The sequence below is a fragment of the Oryctolagus cuniculus genome, chromosome 1, assembly GCF_051225735.1.
Source record: "Oryctolagus cuniculus isolate XC-2025 breed Fujian yellow rabbit chromosome 1, ASM5122573v1, whole genome shotgun sequence".
In the NCBI taxonomy this organism is placed as follows: domain Eukaryota; kingdom Metazoa; phylum Chordata; class Mammalia; order Lagomorpha; family Leporidae; genus Oryctolagus; species Oryctolagus cuniculus.
Genome location: NC_142867.1, coordinates 135,579,748 through 135,605,521, shown reverse-complemented (window position 1 = coordinate 135,605,521; position 25,774 = coordinate 135,579,748). Strand labels below are relative to the sequence as shown.

The 25,774-nt window shown below is 45.9% G+C and overlaps 1 long non-coding RNA gene across 4 annotated transcripts in view; it reads right to left on the bottom strand.

Moving 5' to 3' along the window:
* LOC149128650 (uncharacterized) overlaps positions 1-24,747 on the bottom strand; it is a 58,428-nt gene extending 33,681 nt beyond the window's left edge. For 2 of the 4 annotated variants that reach the window (XR_016222325.1, XR_016222328.1), the window contains exon 1: positions 24,602-24,747. This is a non-coding gene — a long non-coding RNA (uncharacterized LOC149128650). Of the gene's footprint in view, positions 1-3,374; positions 4,140-10,806; positions 11,046-24,601 lie in introns of those variants that run through there. The other 2 variants (XR_016222309.1, XR_016222319.1) reach the window with 2 other exon arrangements.
* Positions 24,748-25,774: the final 1,027 nt, after the last annotated feature.

The window sequence follows — 25,774 nt, the reverse complement described above, 5'->3', positions numbered from 1 at the left end:
TGAGGCTTCCCAGGCTGTGCCTTAGCAGGAAACCAAATCAGAAGTGGAGGCAGGACTTCACTCAGTCACTCAGATATTAGATGAGGGTGCTCCAAGAGGCTTAACTCGCTACACCACAACAGCCACCCCCTAACACATTCATTTTATTTATTTATTTAAAGTCAGAGAGTCAGAGTTACACAGAGAAAGAAGGAGAGGCAGAGAGAGAGAGAAAGATCTTCCATCCACTGGTTCACTACCAAATTGGCCACAATGGCCAGAGCTGGGCCAGTCCAAAGCCAGGAGCCAGGAGCTTCTTCTGGGTTTCCCGTGTGGGTGCAGGGGCCCAAGGACTTGGGCCCTAGTCTACTGCTTTCCCAGGCCATAGCAGAGAGCTGGATTGGAAGTGGAGCAGCCAGGACTGGAACTGGCATCCATATGAAATGCCACACTACAGGCAGCAGCTTTACCCACTATGCCACAGCACCAACCCCAACATATTCATTTTAATTGGTGAGAACATAGGCCCATAGAGATTAAATAACTTGCTCAAGGTAACATACTTACAGTGGCAGTGGCAGAGCTCAAATTTGACCTGATTGTCTAATTCCAACATATGTGTGTGTCCCTTTCTTTGAAAATATTCTTATGAGGAAGCTCAAGATACAAAAGAGATAAAGGAGGGCTGGTGCTGTGGTGTAGTGGGCTAAGCCTCTGCCTGTCGCACCCAGCATCCCATATGAGCACCAGTTCATGTCCAGACTGCTCCTCTTCAAATCCAGCTCTCTGCTATGGCCTGGGGAAGCAGTAGAAGATGGTCCAAGTGCTTGGGCCCTGCACCCACATGGGAGACCCAGAAGAAGCTCCTGGCTCCTGGCTTCGGATTGGCTCATCTCTGGCCATTGTGGCCATCTGGGGAGTGAACCAGTGGCTGGAATACCACTTCCTCTCTCTCTCTCTCTCTCTCTCCCTCCCTCTTTCGCTGTCTCTCCCTCTCTCTATCTGTAACTCTACCTCTCAAATAAATAAACGAAATCTTAAAAAAAAAAAAAGAGGTAAAAGAGCAATGGCCCCCAGCTCAACCTCACCTCAATTTAATGGAAAATCCTTGAGTCTTTCCTTGGAAATGTGGGACTTCAGGAACACAGCTGGAAAAGGTTTGAAAAGCAGAGAGGGGAATGGTGGGAAAACTTCAGGACTTCTGGGATTCAGCTCAAACATCAACTGTTTCTTTGACAGGAGAAGGTAAAGAAGATGGAATAAACAAACTAAAAATGAGTTTCCAGCCTCTACACAGACATGTTGTTGATGCTCAATAAATATTTGTTGAATTATGAATGAGTAACACCCAATCCTTGACTTGGCTAATTATGGTGCAAATGAAAGGGAAAAGTTTGACTTCTTCCTGCTATTTCTCCTTGTTCTAAAATTGTCCTCCAAATTCTGCACGGGCTCGTGTTCCTTGATACTGGAGCTGTGGCACTGGTTTCCTGGAAGACTGCCTGATCAGATACAGTGGACACACTACCCACGCTTGAACTCTGGTCTTCATAGCAGGAGATGGCATGTGGAAGGCTTCTAAGAGCCCTGGGGGAAGACGATGTGTGGGAGGGGAAGGAAATGCCAAATAAAAAGCAAGGTAAGGATGCACTTTCTTGCAAACCCAATCCCATCTGTTACCCCATTATTGCAGCAAAGTTCTTGTGTGTTGTTCTAACTGGCACCATTCTGAGAAAGATGTCTAGATGGCATTCCATGACTTTAGATATTAGCACAGAGAGTTGTTTCCCATATCCATTGACCCTGATAAGGGTAAGCACCCTGATTTCCCATCAAGGGAAGCACCACTCCCCGATTCTTTCCTGCCACCCCTTTCGGGAAATATTGACTCCATGACATGATGTATGCTTGGCCAATGACAGCAACTAATTGCCCCAAACCTCAGTGTTTGACTCAATGAAGGTTATACCGCTCAGTCTAGCCAATCAGATCTAATCCATTAATCCCCATCTTTTGTTTTTGGTTGGATTTGAAGTTAGGGGGGTTGGAACTCACATGAAAACAAAGCAGAACTGAAAAGAAGGGAAACAGTACCGTAAATAAGCAAACAGGTTAGTCCACCTGGTTGTGCATCCTGTCAGAAGACTCCCCTGAGATTTTTCGGGGACAGGAGCAAATAACTCCCCCTTCTTGCTTAAGCCAATTTGAGCTGAGTGTTCACTTTCAGCAGTCGCTGAAAGAGTGCCAACTATCACAGGCATTTTACATACTCCCTATTATTTGACATCCTTAACAATATCTTGTGGGGGAAAGAACTATGATTCTAATTTACAAATCAGGAAACCAAGGCTTAGAAATGTACAAGTCCGAAGTCACACAGATGGTGTCAGCCTTAATGTCAGAATGGCCATAGCTTTTTATATCCTTAGCTATTTAAAGTCCCTGCACAGGTCACTACCCATAACTATTAAGAAGAATGCTGTGTCCTGGATCTGAGGATGGATGTCTTGGAGGTTTCAACATCAACTGAGTGCGTGTGTGTGTGCGTGCACCTGTGTTCAGTGTCAACATACAGTTGAGAGAACTTGGACTCTGAACCCATACTCCATGGTTCACACCCCAGATCTACATGATACCAGCTATGTGTACTCTATCCCCTTTATACTTGGAAAAATTTATCTCTGTGCCTTTGTTTCCTCATCTGAAATCTGGTATGAGGAAAATGACGCATTTGCCTTGCATTGCTGGTGTGGTAGAGCTAGCACACATGAAGTGCTGAGCAAGCATCTAGCATGCACTTTGTGCTGCTACTGCTATTTTTTTAAAGATTTATTTATTTGAAATTCGGAGTTACAGAGAGGCAGAGAGAGAGAGAGAGGGAGAGAGTCTTCTATCCGCTGGTTCACTCCCTAGATGACTACAACAGCCAGAGCTGCACTCATCCAAAGCCAGGAGCCAGGAACTTCTTCTGAGTCTCCCATGCGGGTGCAGGGGCCCAAGGACTTGGGCCATCTTCTACTGCTTTCCCAGGCCACAGCAGAGAGCTGGATCAGAAGTGGAACAGCTGGGACTCGAACCAGTGCCCAAATGGGATGTCAACACTGCAGGCTGCAATTTTACCTGCTATGCCACAGCGCCAGCCCCTGCTATTGCTATTAATATATGTTCCCCATATAGCCCAAACTATAAAAAGCAGACATTACTTCTCTGCCTTAAGAGACTCAGTGAAGTGCATCCTCACCAATCATTTCTTCGCAAGTACAATCCTTCAATAAAGTCCTCATATACCAAATGGAAGGCAGAGCAGGAAAAACTTGCACAAGATAGAAATCATTACAAGACTCCCACCATGTATTGTAATTAGTCGAAGATTGGAAATATTTTTCCAAGTGCAGGATCAGTTTCCATCCAAGCAGGAGTTGTTTCGGAGCCAAGTCACAGGAGATACCATCATAGTCGTGAGGAGGAAGTGACTGCATTCTGACCCAGAGCAGCGGTGATAAGATCCCTTACTCTCCTAGCAAGCAATTGCAAACCCTTCGGTGTGACAGCTCTCTCCTTGCACTGTGGGATTTTCCTGTTTCTAACATACCCACGGACTTTAATCCCTCTCATTCTTGGAAGCTGCTTTAGCTTCTAGCCCACATACACATAGCAGAACTGGTTTGTCTTAGAGAAGAGCCCTGTTTGTTTTCAAAAAGCCCCTACGACTCTCATTATCGCCATCCACAATGGCTTCTTCCCTGGACGAAACAAGATGAAGTCTGGCTTGGAGGAATCACCAAGACCCTTCCAGCATCCCGTGAGGGGTGGTCCCCACCAAATTCTTATCTTACACCACATGGACAGAAGAGACTCATGAAGCCAAGGCTTTTGGCAAGAGGAGGTGATGAGATGTGGAAGCGCCATAGAGAAAACAGCAAGGTCTCTTCGTCTTCATCTATCACCACGAAGAATCAAGAAGACAAAGAACTTGGCAGAGAATGTTCCAGAAGAGCAAACACCCGTACCACTGCTGAGGCAGGGTTTCTCCGGTCTTTCTTGTCTGCTAGCCACAAACGATTTAATGTCAAGTCAGTTGGCTTTGACTCTCTCTGACTTACACTGCAGCATCCACTGAGTCACTTGGTGTAAGATGGATGAGCTACAATTATGTTTAGCTGCAAGTGGAACAAAACCCAAATGAACAGTTGCTTAAATTAGCTAAAAGCACATTTTTTCCCTAAACAGAAGTATTTCTAGAACCTGTATTTCTTCCATTAGAACAAGGATCCTAGATTTTTCTTTTTTTAAAAAAAAAAGATTTATTTATTTATTTGAAAGTCAGAGTTACACAGAGAGAGAAGGAGAGGCAGAGAGAGAGAGAGTCTTCCATCTGCTGGTTCACTCCCCAATTGGCTGCCAACAGCTGGAGCTGTGCCGATCCAAAGCCAAGAGCTTTTTCTGGGACTCCTACATGGGTGCAGGGGCCCAAGGACTTGGGCCATCCTCCACTGCTTTCCCAGGCCATAGCAGAGAGCTGGATCAGAAGTGGAGCAGCCAGGACTTGAACCGGTACCCACATGGGATGCTGGCACTGCAGGTGGCGGCTTTACCCACTACATCACAGCATCAGCCTCTCAATCTGAGATTTTTCTGTCATTTTACTCCACCATGGTTCACCTCATGGCTCAAGATGATTGTTGAATTTCCAGATATTACTTAAATGTGAGCCAGGAGCCGGCGCCGTGGCTCAATAGGCTAATCCTCCACCTTGCGGCACCAGCACACCGGGTTCTAGTCCCGGTTGGGGCGCCGGATTCTGTCCCGGTTGCCCCTCTTCCAGGCCAGCTCTCTGCTATGGCCAGGGAGTGCAGTGGAGGATGGCCCAGGTGCTTGGGCCCTGCACCCCATGGGAGACCAGGAAAAGCACCTGGATCCTGGCTCCTGCCATCGGATCAGCGCGGTGCGCCGGCTGCAGCGGCAACCATTGGAGGGTGAACCAACGGCAAAGGAAGACCTTTCTCTCTCTGTCTCTCTCTCTCACTGTCCACTCTGCCTGTCAAAAAAAAAAAAAAAATGTGAGCCAGGGATAGGCTTTAAAAGCAGAGATTAAGGCACCACAATGCCACATCTCATGTCTAAAGTGCCTGGGTTCAAGTCCGCATTTTGACTCCGTTTCCAGCTTCCTGTTAACGTGTGCCCTGGGAAGCATCGAGTGATGGCTCTAGTACTTGATTCCTGCCATCCACATGAAAAACTTAGATTAAGCTTTGGACTCTTGGCGTCAGCCTGGGCCAGCACTGGCAACTGGGGGGGCATTTAGGGAGTGAACCAGCAGATGGGATCTCAGCCTCTCTCTCTCTCTCTCTCTCTCTCTCTTTCACTGACTTTCAAATAAAATTTTCACAATAATAAAGAAAACTTTTAAGAAGTCTCAGTCAACAGGAAGGTGATAAGCCAGAAGGGACAAGGAATTCATGTCAGCCTTTTTTACAAAGAAAATGTTTGGGGGCTGTGGTGTATCCTTGACTTCATCTTCTTTTTTTTTTTTTTTTTTTTTTAAGATTTTATTTATTTATTTGACAGGTAGAGCTACAGACAGTGAGAGAGAGAGACAGAGAGAAAGGTCTTCCTTCTGTTGGTTCACTCCCCAATTGGCTGCAACAGCTGGAGCTGTGCCAATCCAAATCCAGGTGTTTCTTCCTGGTCTCCCATGTAGGTTGCAGGGGCCCAAGCACTTGGGCCATCCTCCACTGCTTTCCCAGGCCATAGCAGAGAGCTGGATTGGAAGAGGAGCAGCCAGGACTAGAACCAGTGCCTGTATGGGATGCCAGCACTGCAGGCAGAGGATTAACCTACTGTGACACGGCGCTGGCCCATGACTTCATTTTCTTAATAGAGAGTTGTCAGGTACTGGGATGAATAGATGTGTGCTCCAGTGGGCCCTGCACACAAACTCACACAGATCATTATAACCTCTAGATTATCCTTGTCCCCAAAGCAGGCAGCAAGCATAAATGTGCTCCCTGCCTGAGAGAGAGCTACCTTAGCCATCTTCCTCTCACAGTGCCAGATAGAGGCTTCCAGCAACTTCAAGCCTGTAGGAAGATTAGCACCTTCTATCCCCGCCCTTCTCTCTCAACTGTATTCTACAATGAAGGTCTTCTTGCACCTAAAAACTGATTTAGAGGGGCCAACATTGTGGCACAGTAGGTTAATCCTCTGCCTGCGGTGCCAGCATCCCATACGAGTACCAGTTCTAGTCCCGGCTGCTCCTCTTCAGTCCAGCTCTCTGCTGTGGGCTGGGAGTGCAGTGGAGGATGGCCCAAGTGCTTGGGCCCTGCACCCACAAGGGAGACTGGGAAGAAGCACCTGGCTCCTGGCTTCTGATCGGCACAGCTCTGGGTGTTGCGGCCATTTGGAGAGTGAACCAATTTCAGAAGTACTTTCTCTCTGTCTCTCCCTCTCACTGTCTGTGACTCTAGCTGTCAAATAAATAAATAAAATCCTTAAAAAAAAAAAAACCTCATTTGGAATGATTAAAGTAACTATCATATTCTCTTATGATTATCAGCTTATCTTTCTAATCCTAATACTGTTAATGCTACCATGATGCTCTTAAAACAGTACCCCTAGGGTCTAGAGACCAGGAGAGGACTATCGGGTATTTAGACCCCAAATCCACGGTTCACACCCAAGTTTTCAGACTCAGGCTTGCCACTGAGCATCTCATGGCTTTGGTATCCCAGCTTTCTCCCCACCATTCAGGCTGGGAGGGGAAGAAGGTTCCAGAGCTCTCTAACCCCTGTGTCCCTCTTGGATTACAAAACAAGAAGAGTAACTGCGTGCTCAGCTGGTGGCGCTGTGCGAAGTGTGGTAGAGCAGGGGGACAGCCTGGCTTCTGAGCTCATCGCCACCACCCACAAACCATGTGATCTTGGAGCGAATTCCTCTCCCTCAGGTGAGTACCATTCTACCCACGTACTAGCAACCATCTCACAAGCGGCTTCTAAGAGAAATGATCCCCTGGGTGCAAACTACTTAGCAACAAGTACCCGACAGATCATGGCGGGCTTAGCAAAAGTCAGCGAGTATCGCTGGGTGTCACGTTAGAGGCTGCTGCTATGGGAAGAAGGGAGCTAGGTCGTATTTTTCCGTTTTTAAGGATAACTAAAAGAAGGCGCTCAACAAATCCTTGCTGGTGGAGTACTGCGGTTTCTCTCGGTTAAGCACTTTCACTCACAGCACTCAAGGAGAGGAGGAGAGAGGGATGCAGGGAAGAGAAGGAAGTGGAGGAGCCGAGTCTCCAGCAGATGGCCTCTGAGTGTGCAGGGCGCACCCAAGGCCACCCCTGGGAAACAGGAGACAAGCCCCTCCCAAATGTTTCTGTGTTTCCAGTCCCTCAGGAGGTCACTCTCTACAGCTGCTGGCTGTGTGTGCCTCCAGGCAGGACGCAGGTGTTAAGCTAGTTAATAGCCATTAATAGCACTTAAAAATCCAATAAACCAAGCAGGCCTTCTAAGCCATCCAGAACTCCGTGCGGCCCTTCTTGGCATGGCAGCACACGTGATCACGTGGGTCCTGTCATCCAGAGGCAGAAGCAACAAGGCCAGTAACACACACGTTTCATGCGCCATGCTTTGTGCAAGGCCCTGTGCCAGCACTAGAGATAACAAGATTGATGGAGATGGATGTCTGGCCCAAGAAGTCATTGGTACAGAAGGCAAAGACGTTCTAGGACAGCCCACGAGGCAGTGCGATGAGAACTGTGTGACGACAATGAACTCAGTTCCACAGGGCGGCGTGATGGATGGTGCGTTTTCTGCTTGAAGTGGGAGCGTTTTAACAGCCAACATTGTTCCGCAGCAACGGGAATCCACCAAACAAGACAGCAGTGGTGGCACAAAACAAGGCAACAGTGCTGAGAGCCAAGGAACTCGCCTCCTAAAAACGTTTCAAACACAACTATGTTTCTCCTGGCCTGGTCCCAAACGCACAGTGAATAAAATATAGCCACTGGAAGTGGAATTCGCAGTTAAAGACTTGAGTATCCTCTGGCATCGGGAAAGAAAAGGAGAAATTCAAAGCTCCCGAGTTGAAGGCCCGTGCTTATCGAGGAAAGCGGTTTGGGGAAATCAGAGCAGGTTTAGGAATTCTGACGGCTGTGAAGGGATAAGGTCTATGGCCTCGAGACAGCCCCCAAGAAAGGGCTGTTTGCTTTAAGAAGAGGAGACGGGGGGCTGGGCATTGTGGAGTAGTGGGTTAGGCCACTGCCTGCGATGCCTGCACCCCACACAGAGCCAGTTCAAGTTGTTCTACTTGCCGTCCAGGTCCCTGCTAATGCTCCCTGGAAAGTGGTGGAAGATGGACCAAGTACTTGGGCCCCTGCTACTCATACGGGAGGTCTAGATAGAGTTCCAGGCTCCCAGCCTCTGAACAGCCCTGGTCATTTCTGGCTGTTCAGGTAGTAAACCAACAGATGGAAGATCTCTCTGTTTCTCCCTCTCTGTCACTCTGCCTTTCAAATAAATAAGTACAATCTTTTTAAAAAGAGAAAGAATAAAGTAAGAAGGAGGAAATATTATCTATATCATGCCTGCCTAAAACATAGCTTGAAGTGTCAGAGACTTTTTACACCTTACCAAATGTTCTATTTTGGAACTCTTTTTGTTGTTATTGTTTTAAAGATTTATTTATTTGAAAGTCAGAGTTACACAGAGAAAGAAGGAGAAGCAGAGAGAGAGAGGTCTTCCATCCACTGGTCCACTCCCCAGCTGGCCACAACAGTCAGAGCTGCGCCAATCCGAAGCCAGAAACCAGGAGCTTCTTCCAGGTCTCCCACATGGGTGCAGGGACCCAAACCCTTGGGCCATCTTCTACTGCTTTCCCAGGCCACAGCAGAGAGCTGGATCAGAAGTGAAGCAGCTGAGACCTGAACCGGCGCCCACATGGGATGCCGGCACTGCAGGCAGCAGCCTTACCCGCTATGCCACGGTGCCGGCCCCAGCTGTTGTTGTTTTTAAGATTTACTTATTTATTTGAAAGTCATAGTCACACAGAGAGAGAGAGAGAGGGAGAGAGAGAGAGATCTTTCATCTGTTGGCACACTCCCTAGGTGGCCACAACAGCCCTGGAGCCAGGAGCTTCTTCCAGATCTTCCAGGAGGGCAGCAAGGGCCCAAACACTTGGGCCATCTTCCACTGCTTTCCCAGGCCATCAGCAGGGAGCTGAACAGGAAGTGAAGCAGCCAGGACTCAAATAAATGCCGGAATGGAATGCCAGCATCGCAAGCAGCGGCTTAACCTACTATACCGCAGCGCCAGCCCTAGAACTAACTCACAAGAGCTGTGTACAGCCCTCGGGCTCTCCCAAAGCCTGGGTGTAAATGCCCAAGGGGATCACCTGCCCTCACTCAGGCCCCCAGGAGCCAGCAGTAACCCTGTGAAATTTGACCAGGGGGTGAGAGGTGGGGAAGGGGTTGTGTTAGCCAGCTTGTTATTGCTACAGAACACCTGTGGCAAATCACTCTCAAAGAGAAAAGGCTGACGGGGCTCAAGTGTGGAAGGTTCTAGTCCACAATCAGGCCCCACTGGTGTGGCCTCTGGGGGCAGTGTTCTTGCTTGCCAAGTCCCACACTGGCACAGAGCTCAGTATGGCAAGAGACAAGGAACATACATGAAGGAACGTGGCCAGACAAGAACACACATGCGGCCAGCCAAGAAGCCCAGAGAGAGCTTAGGTCAAACTCGGGTTGTTGTGATAACCTCTCAGGGGCACTACCTTCCCAGGACATCCCCCCAGTGACCTAAGGACCACCTACCCAGCTCACCTCCTAACGATTTAATTACCTACCCAGTCTGCCACCCTAGCACCAAGCCTTTAACACAAGGGCCTTTGGGACACATTCAACATCCAAACTAAGACCAAACCAGTGCAGGCATATCTGTTACCACAGCACAGCACAGCCTAAGGCAGGAACGGATGGGGAAGGAAAACTGGTCAAATCCTGTTCAAGAAAATGGTCTCCCGTGTCCAGCCTAGTGAGCATTGATGAAGTGCTTGTCTTGAACCCCTTTTAGCTATGTTTTGGTCACTGCTCCCCGCATCTTCAAATGACAAAGGTGAATGGAGAGTCCCCGAGTTTCAGGATGGTGTTTACTCACTGGCCTTTCCTATCGCCCCACGCTTTAGGCGGAAGTCCACGAATCTCTGATAAGCTTGTGTGTGTTGAGGCTTTCTAGGTGGAATAGTAGGCTAAGCCTCCTCCTGTGGCACCGGCATCCCATACAGGCACTGGTTCTAATCCCAGCTGCTCCTCTTCTGATCTAGCTCGCTGCTATGGCCTGAGAAAGCAGTAGAAGATGGCCCAGGTCCTTGGGCCCCTGCAGCCACATGAGAGACCCAGAAGAAGTTCCTGGCTCTCAGGTTCAGATCTGCGCAGCTCTGGCCGTTGTGGCCATTTGGGAAGTGAACCAGCAGACGGAAGACCTCTCTTTCTTTCTCTCTCTCTCTCTCTCTCTCTCTCTCTCCCCCTCTCTTTATCCCTCTCCCTCTGTAACTCTGCCTATCAAATAAATAAATAAATATTTTTTTTAAAAAAAGGTTTTTTTAGGAAGCCAAAGATCCTGCTTTTTTGGTACATGGCTGGGAAGAATAATGCAGACACTCATTGGCAATGGGCACCTTTAACTGACCTCATTAGAATTAGTTTTCTTTTGGTATAAAGAGAATTAAAAACCAAGATGTTCAGGCTGCTGCACAGCTGTTTGATTCCCAGTGTGACACCAAACGGATGGAGTCAGCTGGGGCTCTGTGGCATCCTGAAGCTTCGAAAGGGAAACTCACAGGTTTGAGTCAATCCAGGCTCCATGTTGCCACGTCACTGTGAGGTCCCCAAAGGACAGCCAGCCACGGGAGCCGAGGAAGAGGGGCACCGACTGAACACGAAGCATTGTGCTCTCTTCCTTGACAAATCCCATGGAAGGTCAGAGGAGGGAGGCTCATGGAAAGGAATCTTGAGAAGAAAGAAAGAAAAAACCAACACCACTTTTCAGACTGATAGCTTCCCGCGAGCTCAGCGTGGGTAGAATTCCCCAGAGCAGGCAGCACCTGCTGTGGAGCCCAAGCTGAAGCCTGCAACACGGCTTCCACGGGCTTCCCATGCTTGCTGGGCTCGCGATACAGAACGGGACCTCCGTGGGCCAAAAGCAGGAGATCCGCTTTAGAGATCAGCGAGCTAAAGGAACCAAATGAAGCCGGACAGCATCGGGGATGACAAGCTTATTTCCAAGCAACACACTGAGTAACTGGTAAAAGATGTTTCAGTGCAGAACTTGCGAAAATGCCAGCTTAGCAATCTAGTGTTTTCTGCTGCTACGTGTAGAGCATGATTGCTGCATTTGAACCTGTCTCTTGCTTTATTAAAAAAAAAAAAATCACAAAATTGTTAGCTACAAAGCTGGCCAACCAACTTGGTGACAAAAAAAAAAAAAAAAAACCTCAAGTGTCCTCCAGGCACTGAGATGTTGGCTGAATAAACAAATGGATGAATGGTGAGTGGTGAAGAGGAAGGCAGGAGATGGAGGAGCTATGGAAAATGCAGTCTTAAGTACGTTGCTAATTAAAATGTCCTATTCTAGGCGGACAGATTTGGTTGTGTAGAAATTTTTAATTTTGTTTGACAAAAGACAGTGCAAATAAAGTTGAAAGACAACACCCTGGAAAAAAGAGCATACCATGTTCTAAATAAGGAATTGGTATCCATGTACAAATCTCCTACAAACCTATAAATGGCCCCTATCTCAATAGTTAAATAAGCAAAAGCTATGATAATTTATGGAAGAATTACAGATGTCAACAGATAGTGAAATATCAGTAAAAAGATATTGAGCCTTATTAACAATAAAATAAATGCATATGAACACCCAGATATCAGTTTTTCCCATCAACTTGGCAAAACATAAGAACACGGATGATCTCAGTTTTTCCTGGTGATAAAAACATCAGGCATTTTCAGTCAATGTAGAAGTCTGCATTTGGAATTCTTTTGTGTGTAAGAGAAAACAATTTTGCAAGTTACCACAATTTTTTTTATTTAATTACTTAAAAGACAAAGAGATAGAGAGAGACTCTCCATATATAAGCAGCTCAAGAAATTCAACAGGCACCAAACAAACAATCCAGTTAAATGGTCAAAACAAGTCATTCCCCACATGTCCACACCAGCCAGGGCTGGGCCAACCCAAAGCCAGGAGCCTGAAACTCAAACCCAGATCTCCCACCTGGGTAACAGGAATGCAACTAATTGAGCCACCACTGCTGCCTCCCTGGGCGTGCCTTAGCAAGACCTGGAGTCAAAAGCAGAGTTAAACTCAGGCTCTCTGACATGGGATGCATAGGTGGGTCTCAAGTAGCACCTTAACCACTGCCCTGAACACCCTCCAGGAGTTACAATGTCAAATGTGCCTCCATTTTTAGCAATTCTATCGACTCCAATGTATCCAGAGAAAAATACATATGTGCCCAAAGAGTAAGATGCTCTCATGGCTTGGTAACAGTGAAACTTAGTACAAACTTCCACTAGTAGAGAGAGGGGTGAATAAGTGCACCATAGCACATACACATAATAAAATGTCTATGCTGTTACTTAAAAAGTCTGTCGTTGAAAAGAATTAATACTACTGAAATGCCCACACTACTGGAAGTAATTCACAGATTCCAGGCAATCTTCATCAAAATATCAAGGGCATTCTTCACAGAATTAGAGAAACAACCCCAAAGTTCATATGGAAGCACAAAACACACAGAGTAGCCCAAATAATCTCAAACAAGAAGAACAAAATGTCAGATGCATTATATACAAAGTTTCAAGACATACTACAGGGCTATTGTAACCTGGACAGCATGGGACTAGCATGAAAATAGACAAGTAAACCAATGGAACATAATAGAAACCCACAAAAGAAACCTACACATCCACAACCAATTTAGCTTTTTTTTTTTTTTTTTAAATTTTTGACAGGCAGAGTGGACAGTGAGAGAGAGAGACAGAGAGAGAAAGGTCTTCCTTTGCCGTTGGTTCACCCTCCAATGGCCGCCGCTGCAGCCGGTGCACCGCGCTGATCCGATGGCAGGAGCCAGGATCCAGGTGCTTTTCCTGGTCTCCCATGGGGTGCAGGGCCCAAGCACTTGGGCCATCCTCCACTGCACTCCCTGGCCATAGCAGAGAGCTGGCCTGGAAGAGGGGCAACCGGGACAGAATCCGGCGCCCCAACCGGGACTAGAACCCGGTGTGCCGGCGCCGCAAGGTGGAGGATTAGCCTATTGAGCCACGGCGCCGGCCCTTTTTTTTTTTTTTTTTTTTTTTTGACAGGCAGAGTGGACAGTGAGAGAGAGAAACAGAGAGAAAGGTCTTCCTTTACCATTGGTTCACCCCACAATGGCCACTGCGCCAGCGCACTGCGCTGATCTGAAGCCAGGAGCCAGGTGCTTCTCCTGGTCTCCCATGGGGTGCAGGGCCCAAGCACTTGGGCCATCCTCCACTGCACTCCCTGGCCACAGCAGAGAGCTGGCCTGGAAGAGGGGCAACCGGGACAGAATCCAGCGCCCCGACCAGGACTAGAACCTGGTGTGCCGGCGCCACAAGGCAGAGGATTAGCCCATTGAGTTGCGGTGCCGGCCCCAATTTAGCTTTGATAAAGATACTAAAAACACTCCCTAGAGAAAGGACAGTCTCTTCACTAATTTGTCTTGGGAAAACTGGATTTTCATATGCAGACGTTTGAAACAAGACCCCTACCTTTCAACCTATACAAAAATCAACTTAAAATGGACCAAAGATCTCAGTGTAAGACATGAAACTCTGAAACTACTAGAGAAACACTTCAAGACATTGGTTTAAGCAACAATGTTCTTGGATAGGACCCCAAAAGCACAGGTAATAAAAGCAAGTAGACACATGAGACTATATCAAACCAAAAAGTTTCTGCACAGCAAAAGAAATAAGAGAGTAAAGAGACAACTGGCAGAGTGAGAGAAAATATTTGCAAACTGTGCATCTGCAAGAATTCATATACAAAATATGTAGCAGCTCAGGAAATCCAGCAACAACCGAACAACCCAGTTAAATGCTCAAAGGATATTAATTGACATTTTGCAAAAGACAGAACACAAATGGCCAACCAATACAGGAGAGAAATGTTCGTTCTCTCTGGCCATGGGGAAAATGCCAGTGCAAACCACAAGGAGAGGCTGACATTGTGGCACAGCAGGTTAAGCCTCAGAGTAGGACACTGACACCTCACATCAGAACTCTAGTTAGAGCCCTGGATGCTCCAATTCTGACCCAGCTCCTTGCTAATGCACCTGAGAAAGCAGTAGATGATGGTCCAAGTGCTTGGGCCCCTGCCACCCACATAAGAGACCACAATGGAGTGTTGGGCACCTGGCTTTGGTCTGGCTCAGTTCTGGGTGCTACAGTCATTTGGGATGCGAATAGCAGATGGAAGATTCTTTTTCTCTCCCCCCACCTCCTCTTTCAAATAAATAAATCTTAAAAAGAAAATGCACAATGAGATATTACCTCACCCCAATTAAAATGGCTATTACCAAAAGACAAAAATAACAAATGCTGGCAATGCAAATTAGTAAAGCCATTATGGAAAAACAGTATGGGGATTCCTTAAAAAACTAATAATAGAGCTACCATATGGCCCAGCTCTCCCACTCCTGGGAACATACCCAAAGGAAATGAAGCCAGGCTGTAAAGGGGATACCTGCACTCCCACGTTTACTGCAACACTATTCACAACAGGCAAAAATCAACCTAGGTGTCCAGTGGTAGGTGAACTGATTTCTAAAAATGTGAGATACACACACACACATACACACACACTTGGACTGTTACTCATCCATTAAAAGAATGAAATCCTTGGGTCCAGCCCTGTGGCTTAGCAGGTAAAGCCACCATCCGTAGTGCCAGTATCCCATATGGGTGCCAGTTCGAGTCCTAGCTGCTCCACTTCTGATCAGCTCTCTGCTATGGCCTGGGAAAGCAGTAGAAGATGGCCAAAGTGCCTGGACCCCTGTACCCATGTGTGAGACCCAGATGAAGCCCCTGGTTCTTGGCTTCAAGCCTGGCCCAGCATTGGCCATTGTGGCCAACTGGGGAGTGAACCAGCAGGTGAAAGATTGCTCTTCTCTCTCTCTCTCTCTCTCTCTCTCTCTCTCTCTCTCTCTCTGACTTTCCCTCTCTCTATTACTCTGCCTTTCAAATAAATAATAAGTATTTTTAAAAAATAGCATATATGTATATATAGTCTTTACATGAAACAAATATGGAAAATGATTAAAACTGTTAAGTTTTTATGTGCCCATTAAGCTCATCTTGTACTTTATAGTATTATTTAAGACATTTTATAATAAAAAGACAACTTTCTTTCAAAATAAGAGACTATAATAGATTATTTTATGCTGATATGGGAGATAGCCAAGTCAAAGAGTAGGTAGATTTTTGAAGTATAGAATGTAGTGAATTAAATTCCATAGAGAAAGGAATGGAATGATACCCTAACTATCTCTTAACATTCATTGTCTTAGGGATGGGCAATGGCTATTAGAAAGGTAGAGGGACTACTTTATTTTCCCTATGTTCTTCACTATAAAGAATTTAATTGATAAATTGGAAGGCAAGAGATTCTATTTGATTTTGTTAAAAAGGCACCATAGGACTCCTGAACACCCAGGAAGTGAACCATCCCTTTAGCAAGTGTAACCACCCTGTACACACCTGTTGATCCCTTAGAGCCACTGTGGTCATCAAATCAATAGTTGCGGTACTGCAGTACTTGTGTCTCAGGAACCCTCAGGATGGCACAGAGTTTAAAGCTAACTTGTTTATTTCTGGAACTTTCCCTTTAAAACATTTGGAACACGATTGACAGCTGTTAGCTGAAACCATGTGGATAAGGACAGACCACTGGGCATGGGTTTTTATGTTGTTGTTGTTGTTTTACTTTTTAAAGATGTATTTATTTATTTGAAAGGCAGAGACGTAGAGAGAGAGAAAAAGAGAAGAGAGAGAGAGATCAATCTTCCATCCACTGGTTCACTCTCTGAGTGGCTGCAATAGCATGGGCTGGGCCAGACCAAAGCCAGGAATCAAGAGATTCATGTGGGTACAGGGGCCCAAGCACTTGGCCATATTCCACTCCTGCATATTAGTAGGGAGCTGAATTGGAAGTAGAGCAGCCAAGAGATGACCCAGTGCCGATATGGGATGCTAGCATTTCAGGCATTGGCTTTACATGCTACGCCATAACACTGGCCCCTGGGCATGGTTCATAACCCCTGGGCCTCTGCACCCTCACCTTTTGAGTGTGGTGAGTCCTGTCCTGCATCAATATGTTGTTAATACTACTCCGGCAACAGTTTTTTGAACTACAACTTCCTGTTTTCAAAGTCCGATCACAATAGTTATCTTAGCAATAATTAATACTCAATAAAAGTATTACCAATGTTAATTATTGTTACTATCTATAGTTAACATTTGGACAATGCATAGAAAAAAAGTAACCATATATGCAGAGCTAAAACACAATGTTATCAACACAGACACTGCAGAAGTAATGGTTTCTAAAGTTGTGAAAATAACCACAAGAGCGGTTCGTAAATAACTAGCTGAACAGTAGAAGGAAAGAAGTTCACTTACCTTAGTTAATTTAGGAGGCTTTAGCTAAAGCCTCTACATCCTACCTTGAGTTGATAAGTCAAGAAATAGAGGTATGAGTATTTTACTTAAACTTGAGAGTTAAGCACCAGAAGCACTCAAAGGCTAATGATCCAATGAGTTTTCTAAAACGAAGATCAAGAAAGCCCACTATTTTATCACTGGTATCTTCTCAGAAAATTTGAACTTTATAATGTAACTCATTTTCATGATACTCAAAAACTAGGAGGCTGTTGGCATGGTGAATGCTTGGTTTATACTTGAAGTATGCTGGTTGTTTACATATTTAATAGATTGAGAATTATAACCAAAAAGCAGGTTAACAGTTATTGTCCCTAGGGTAGGAAATTGTGTGGCTGAGGCAGGGATAAGATAAATACCTTTCCTTGAGACCCTTTTGCATCTTTTAGATTTTGTGCCATTATCCATATAATAATAATAATACCCCCCAATATAATAGCTTTGTAAGGCACCTGTCTTTCCACTAAAGGACCCTGTCCATGTGGAAGAATTCTGAAACTTACAAAAAAAAAAAAGCCATCAGGTCCTACATCACTCGCTCAAGTTCTGTGCACCTTCTCTCAACCTCACCTGAATCCCAAGCTGGAGCAACCTCCAGGCCAGGAAAAACAAAGCCCACCACCTTTTACAGGGCTACCAATTCTCATCAGCATGGTCCACTTCTGCAAAATCATTATCAAACAGGGACAATAAGTCACCTCCTTCCATGTTTTGGTCAACAAACAACCACTGCTAGAAAATAATGCAAAACAATATGCAAGGACATTCCAAAAGTTTATGAAAAATGGAATCAAAACATGAATTTATTCTACTGCAAAAAGTTTTAAAATCAATGCATAGAAGGGGTCTTCAAAAAGTTCTTAGAAAATAAACCCTATGCATGGATTTCAATTTTTTTTTGTACCAATAAACTTTTAATCCTATTTTTCCATGAGCTTTTTGAAGTACCCTTGTATGTGGCTGATGACAAGATGGCAATGCAGGACCTCATGGGTGGTGGTTGAACCATGACTTGTTGAAGAATTGCCTGAAAAACTGCCCAGCTGTGTCAGATGTGTGAGTCTGTAGTCAGAAGTGTGCAGCTACACGTCATCTAAAAGCGTATCTAATAGCAGAATTTCAAAACAGCTATGAACATAAGTAGTATTTCAAAATACTGCAACTGTAATAACATAGGTAATATCATTAAATCCTTTTGTTGGCAAAGTCCCAGGGTCATAATAATATTATTGGGGTTGATTGCCTACATCATAACCAAAGGAATTCTGTGCTTCAATCGGAAATTAGTGAAAAATCAATACTATAAGTCATTGCTTCCCACCAAGACCACAGACAAATTTTGTGAACCTCGGCTGAAGATTTCTCTGGTGTAGATTCAAGTGTATCTCATCATTGTGAATTCTGATTGAGGGGGACTGATTTGTCCAAAGCCAGGCATAAAGTCGACACACATTTGGGGAGCTATCACCTACAGAAGCTATGTGATAGACCCAGACAGGGCTACGGACCAGGCAAAATTCCACATTGCCACTAAGTCTAATGCATTCCAATTTAAGACAAGGAATCCAGACTTCTAAAGGAATTACCTGGGGGGTGGGTAGCATATTTCTCAGTTTTGAGCAATTAAAATTGCTCTTCATCACTTTAATTCCCCAGACTGGTGAGAGGTGATAACAGAAAACAAGTTAGAGAAATTTGGAGCTCCTGATGAAAGTGTACGCTTGTCCAGTGAATGGCCTTCTTTGTGCTATCCACATAAGGATGCCAATTTACAAACCATCTGTATTTCTCTTAAGCCAGGGAATTCTTCCTATCAAGAAGTGGGGGCTAGGATCCCTCAGCTTGAATCCAGACAGGCTGGCAAGTGCTTGGAACAATAGCGTTCTACAGAAGTGACACCGTGACTTCCAGAACTAGGTCATAAAAGTTGACAGAACATCTTCCTTCTGTAGTAAAGTACTCGCTCTCAGAGTCCTGAGCCACCATATGAGAAGTCTGACCTGAGGCTGCCGTGCCCTGCGGAAGCCCAGACCACACATCAGCCTGGGACCAAGTAGGCTGTTGACTTCGATGTATTGGGTATTAAGTCACTGGAAGTGTTGACCTTTATTTGTTACAGCAGCTAGCACCTTCTGTAACTGACACAGCAATGATAAATAGCCATAGGACTCGCCTCACACTTGACTCAATGTCCAAAGAATACCAAGCAGTGGTAAACATCATGGAGAATCTAAAAATAACAGTCCCAACTCAACTCCCACTGATTTTTGTCATGTGGGAAAATCCAGACATAGAGATTTTTTTATATGAGGTCTTATAATTTCTTATGGACAATTCTGTTTTGAAATAGCTCAGTGAAAATAAAATACACTTTCAAATCCGTTATGCCACATTGTGCCCTCTGAGCTCTCTGCCAGGCTTGGCGGGCTCCCTTTGTATTTTTAGTGTTAGACAACACAATGCTATGGCCTGAATGCTTGTGCCCCTCTGTGAGGAGCAACTGGGAGCAACTCGGACTAGACTAAGTTACTGGAATTAAGACTTATTCTATGCATCTGCTCTCCCACAATATGGCGCTGGGAGAGGAGGAAACAGCTTCTACTCAGCTGCCTCCAGTTCAACCAATAAACTGCAGGACCTGCTCCTGATTGGAGGAGAGCAGCATACTCGGCGTGTGGGTAGCAGAGTTGGGATTGGCGGAAGAGGACTATAAAGGAGGAGAGAGACAACATGCACAAGGAACATCTAAGGGGAACATCTATCTGAAGGAACACCTGTGCAGCCCCCGAGAGAGCCGGCCGGCGGTGTGCCACTCCCCCGCGGAAGTGGGGAAGGTGGCAGGGGGAACCACCCTTCCACGGAGGTGGAAGGGTCGGTAGCCAACCCGGGAAGAACCAGCAGCAAACCCGGGGAGGGCCGAGCAGATGAAAGAACAGCGCAGGGTCCTGTGTCGTTCCTCCACGAAGAGGGGGAGCGACACCCCTCTTGCCAAATTCATATATTGGAACCCAACCACCAATGTTTAGTATGAAGAGGTAAAACCTATAGGGAATAATTAGGTCATGAGAGCCCACCCTCATAAATCAGATTAATGCCCTTCAAAAGAAGTAGAAGCCTCCTTGGCCCTTCTGCTTTGTGAGGTCATGCCAGAATGTCACCATCTAGGAAGCAGAGAGCCCTCACCAGACACCAAGTTGGCTGGTGCCTCCATATTGGAATTCACAGTCTCTAGAACCATCAGGAACAAACCCCTGTTGTTCATAAAGTACCCTGTCTAAGGCATTTGTTACAGGAGCCTGGACTGAGCCACAGAGCTCACCAAAATCAGAAATTCACATGTTTTCACGATGGGCATTGTGGCACAGCAGATGAAGCTGCCATCTGGGACACCAGCATTGCCACATTAGAGTGCCAGTTTGAGTCCCAGCTGCTCCACTTCCAATCCAGCTTCCTGCTAATGCGCCTGGGGAGGAAACAGATGATGGCTCAACGGACTGGGTCCCTGCCATCATGTGGAAGACCTGGATAGAGTTCCAGCCTCCTGGCTTTGGCCTGGTCCAGCCCTGCCTGTTGTGAGCTTTTGAGGAGTGAATCAGCATGTGGCAGATCTCGCTCTCTCTCTCTCTCTCTCTCTCTCTCCGCCTTTCAAGTAGAACAGCTCATACCCTGCTCAAAAGCCTTTCACGTCAACAGTTCCTTTCAGCTCAGCATTCAAGGCCCTCCTGATCTCCTACAGTATCTTTTACCAGTTGCATCGGGCCCTTTCCTCCCCCATGTACCTCCCCAGCTCTGAACTGTGCTCCTGCTGCTCCAAGTACAACTTAGTCTCTTCCAGAGTAGCTCAAGAGCAGCCCTCGTCAATGCAACCCTGGAGTTTGAATTTCACATCTGTTATGAAATACTATTTTTCTTTTTCCAACTCTAAAAATATAAAAACCATTCTTAGTTCATGGGCTCAGCCAAAACAAATGACTCAGATGGGGCCCTCAGGTGGTTGTAATTTACCAACTCTGAACAAGCCCATGGCCATGGCACCCTGTCCTGGCCCATGGGGACCTGTCAGAAAGTTTTCTGGACTCACTTCCTGGAAAACTCCCTCTCCCTGTTTAAAAGCAACAGTGGGAAGAAATATTCTCTTATTGGGCCATTGTTGTGTCTCTACCTAAAACCATCTTGGGCCACGAGAGGCAAGCCTGAAGGCTCAGCCAACATGCTGATAGAGGAGTGAAAAGCTTGTTGATACTGCTAAGTTGCCAAAGCAACCCTAAGGCCACCTGACTCCAGACTTAGTTTTGTAAGAAAAGGAATTTTCCTCCTTGTTAGTGCTCCATGAGGCTAAGAGTTTGGCAGTGGTGTACTGAGCAGGAGGGGCGAGCAGTGGGAACTGTCTGCTTGGGTACAGGTAGTGAGGGAGGGCGTGGCCTATAGAGAATTTAAAGGCAATAATAAACTCAACTATGCATTAGTTATGCTAACTCGTGCCAGTGGTAACCATCCTGTCCAGGCCAACCATTTCCATCATGTCCCAGCACCCAACAGAGTCACCTTTATAAGCATTTTTGCTGAAATACTGAACAATCCATAATACACACACAAACACATTTGCACCAACGCTACACTGAATCCTGTTGTGACTTTCAGGTTGCTGCCACTTGACATGCCTTAAACCCGTGGTGGAATCACGAAGCTGCTGCCTGTGGAGGTCTCCTGCAGTTTCACAATCATGCTCAAGGCTTGGCTCTATTTTTCAGGATGGTCCTAAAAAGGACACATTTGCTTTAGCTGAAAAGAATAAAAATAAACTGAAAACAACTCCTTTGAATTTTCTCAGTAAGTGCCCAATGTCTCAAAAACAAGAAAAGACGCTCAACTCAGGAAAATGTAGCCAATGCTCAAGAATCAGGCTATGAGCGGTGGTAGTGCACAGGCTACCATAAGTGGGCAAAACCTCTGCACCATGTGGCTCCTTCCTGCTGGTTCTCTTCCAAGACCCCAAGCCATTTGTCAGGACAACCATGTAGCATGTTCTAGAGTCATCGTCTATGGAAAGACGTGTGTGAATGATTGAAATGTCAAGCTTTGGTTTTTAATTAAGCGTCTTCCTCAGCAGCATTAAAATCCTACACAGGGCACTCCACACACACACACACACACACACACACACACACATGCATTCACAAATAAGCACGTGCATGGACAGATGCATCCATTTATATACAGCCATACGCCACTTAACGATAGGCTTCTGAGATATGTGTCATTGGGTAATACTTCATAGCCTAAGACAGCTAGGCAATATACCCTAAGGGTACCACATCACAGATTTGGCTCATCAGTGCTTGAAATGTCAGTATGTGACACACCATTGTATTTTGGAAAACACACATGCACAGACAGACACACATTGGGAAAACCACATACACACAATGCATGCACATGAACACATATACACGCATGAACTCAAAGATATACACGAAGCAGACACCTGTACCCCATCCCTCAACACCTGACATCAGATATTGTTAAACTTAATTTAGTCGTTAAAAGAGCTCAAAACACAGACTAACCGGGTTTATACCCTGCCCTACCTCTTTCTGGCTACCTATGATCTTCACATGTTCCTTTGCTCCTTTGAACCTTGGTTCTGTAATACAAGATGGAAATAACAGAAACCCCAATACAACTGTAGGGATTCAATATGATGATGTGTGTAAATGCTTGGCACAGTCTGTATCACGTAGGTACTGAATATATGTCATTGTCATCATCATCTATCCCCTTTCCCACCCTGGGCAAGCACATACATGATCAGAAGCCACATGTGAGACCACGCCTGTGTTTGTCCACATCTCGACAGCCACTCTGGCTGGGCACAGTATCAGCATAGGCACAGGCCCCCATCGCTGTAACGATGCAGACTGAAATGCGCATTTCCATGAGCCAGAGCAACCAGTTCTCACTTTGGAAGGCCAGCCTAGCTCTACCTAGACAGGCGACAAAGCTAGAACACTGTTTGAAGTTAAAACAGGGGGAGCCAAGCCAGAAGGACTTCCCACCCCAAGTTCCGGCATTCAAGAGGAAATTCCAGACTGCAGCCAGAAAAGCACACCCCGGTTCCAAGAAGTGGCTCCATACCAGGGAAAGGCACCGAGGAATGAGATAGAAGAAGGGGTGGGACGCAAGGTGCAAAGGGACAATGGGAAAACAGAGCAAAGACATTTTCCCGGCAATGTCGTCAACCCAGCCAGCACTGATGCTTTCCAGATCAGAGTTTGTCTTCAAAGGAGCAGGATCATTTTCTCTCTCTCCCTCTTCCCTCTGCTTCAACCCCTTTCTTCTCCTCCTCCTAACGGCAGCATAAAGCTGCTATCTTTTCTTATTACTTCATGAACTGACATTGAAAAGAGGTTAAGGAGGGCTGGTGCTGTGGCACAGTGGGTTAAAGCCCCAGCCTGCAGCACCGGCATCCCATATGGGTGCCGGTTCTACTCCCAGCTGCTCCTCTTCCCATCCAGCTCTCTGCTATGGCCTGGGAAAGCAGCAGAAGAAGACCCAAGTGTTTGGGCCTCTGTACCCATGTGGGAGACCTGGAAGAAGCTCCTGGCTCCTGGCTTTGGATCAGCTCAGCTCTAGCTGTTGCGGTCATTTGGGGAGTGAACCAGTGGATGGAAGACCTCTCTCTCTCTCTCTCTACCTCTCTCTGTAACTCTGTCTTTCAAATAAATAAAATAAGTCTTTAAAAAAAAAGAAAAGAGGTTAAGGAATGGTTTGTTGGTTACGGGGCAAAACAACTGCACCTTAAACTGAGATTTTCAACTAACAGTTCCAATGCTGTCTCGCCTTTCCCGAGTGCTGTTCTGTCTAGAAAGACATGCGAACAGAAAACAAATAAAGAGAATAAACAAAATAACATGCAACGAGACAAACTCCAGAACCGCACTGCTCCGTCCGGCTTTCTCAAGAGCGCAGGAGTGATTGCCATTTGGAAAGTGCCTATTTGTCTGAGGCTCGCCGGCGTTCCTGAAATCTATAACCATTTAGAAATGTTTAATGAATGTGGATAAAACATGACTGAAACCCAACAGCGAAGTAGTTTCAAATGGAGATAATAGGTCTCAGTCTGTGAGCCAAGGCACAGCTGAGCCGGACACTCCCAGGAGAAGAAATGGAGAGCTCTGTGCCCAGGCGCACCCTGGAGAGAGGCTGGCTGTGGTGCCCAGGAAAGCGTCTGTCCCCAGACAGAAGCAATTTAGAAGCCATCTTTATTGGCAGTTTTGTATTCTAAAAATAAATAAATAAATAAGCAAATGTATAATTTGGGGGCCAACTATGAAAAAAACCAGACATGCATTTCTGTTTTCCCTATGATTTGGCCCCATAAGCTCAGTGTCACCTATCTGGGTCATCAATATGATTGACATTGCCTCGTGGCATTCATCAAGTCCTTGGGGGACAACTGCACTGTTCAGAACTAGACATGAGTACAGGCTTTTACCTTAGCAGTTTGGATGTCCAAGACTGTACTGGAGGACCTGGGTTCAAGTCCCAGCTCTGGCTCCCAGTTCTAGCTTCCTGCTAATGCAAACCCTGAGACACAACAGTGTTGGTTCAAATAATTGGCTTCTTTCTTTCCTCCTACACGGGGACCTGGATTGAGTACCCACCTCCCAGTTTCTACCTTGGCCCATCTCTGGCCATTGTGAGCATTTAGGGAGTGAACCAGTGGATAGGACTGATGTCTCTCTCCCACCTCCCCACCACTTTCTCTCTAAATAAAAAAGAAAGAAAGAAAGAAAGAAAGAAAGAAAGAAAGAAAGCAAGCAAGCAAGCAAGCAAGCAAGCAAGCGAGCTGGAAATACCACTGCTTGTCCATCACCAGGAAAACACACTCACCTGATCAGCACAGCCAAGCTTTCCTTCTCCAGGACATGCCAAACTGGGCAAGCAGAGCTGCTCCCTTGCAAAAATGTACTGCTATTAAAGACTTACTTAGGACGGAACAAGTCAACAAGGAAGTTTGTTGTCTTCAATGAGACTCAGCTGAAGCCATCAGCAAACTTGAAAAGAGTGTGGTGCTATTCAAATGAAAGAATTAAAGATTTAAACAAGAAATAAAGATTTAGCTCAAAATACTTAGTGTTAGTCTTTATTTTAATTTTTAAAAGAAAATGACTTGGCACCTTTAGCTCTTTTTTCTTTTTTCTTTATTTTTATTTTATTGTTTGTTTGAAAGGCAGAGTTACACAGAAGCAGAGAGAGAGAGAGAGAGAGGTCTTGCATCCGCTGGTTCACTCCCCAGGTGACAGCAATGAACGGAGCTGTGCTGACCGAAGCCAGGAGCCAAGAGCCTCCTCTGGGTCTCCCACACAGGTGCAGGGGCTCAAGGACTTGGGCTATCTTCCACTGCTTTCCCAGGAGCATTAGCAGGGCACTGCATAGGAAGTGGAGCAGCCAGGACTTGAACCGGCACCCATATGTGATGCCGGCACAGCAGACAGCAGCTTTACCTGCTATGCCACAGCACCAGTCCCTTAGTGTTTGTTTTTTATAAACTTTTATTTAATAAATATAAATTTCAAAAGTACAGCTTTTGGATTATAGCAGTTTTTACCCCCATAACCACCCTCTCAACCGCAAACCATCCCATCTCCCACTCCCTCTTCCATCCCATTCTTCATTAAGATTCATTTTTAATTATCTTTATATACAGAAGATCAATTTAGTATATACTAAGTAAAGATTTCAACAGTTTGCACCCATACAGACACACAAAGTATAAAGTACTGTTTGAATACTAGTTTTACCTTTAATTCGCATAGTACAACTTAGTGTTAGTCTTGATGTTATGTCAAGAGAAATGCCCCCACCTCTGTGGCCCTCCTCCTCAAACCCAGAGCCCTAGGCTAACCAGGGGAAAAACAATGGACCTGCCCTAAAGGGAAGACGTCCTACAGAATGCCTGCCAGCCAGCATTTTCAGTGTCCTCAAGATCATGGACAACAACACGTCTGAGAAACCCACACAGGCAGACTGAGAAGACCTGACCATTATGGATAACACCTGACC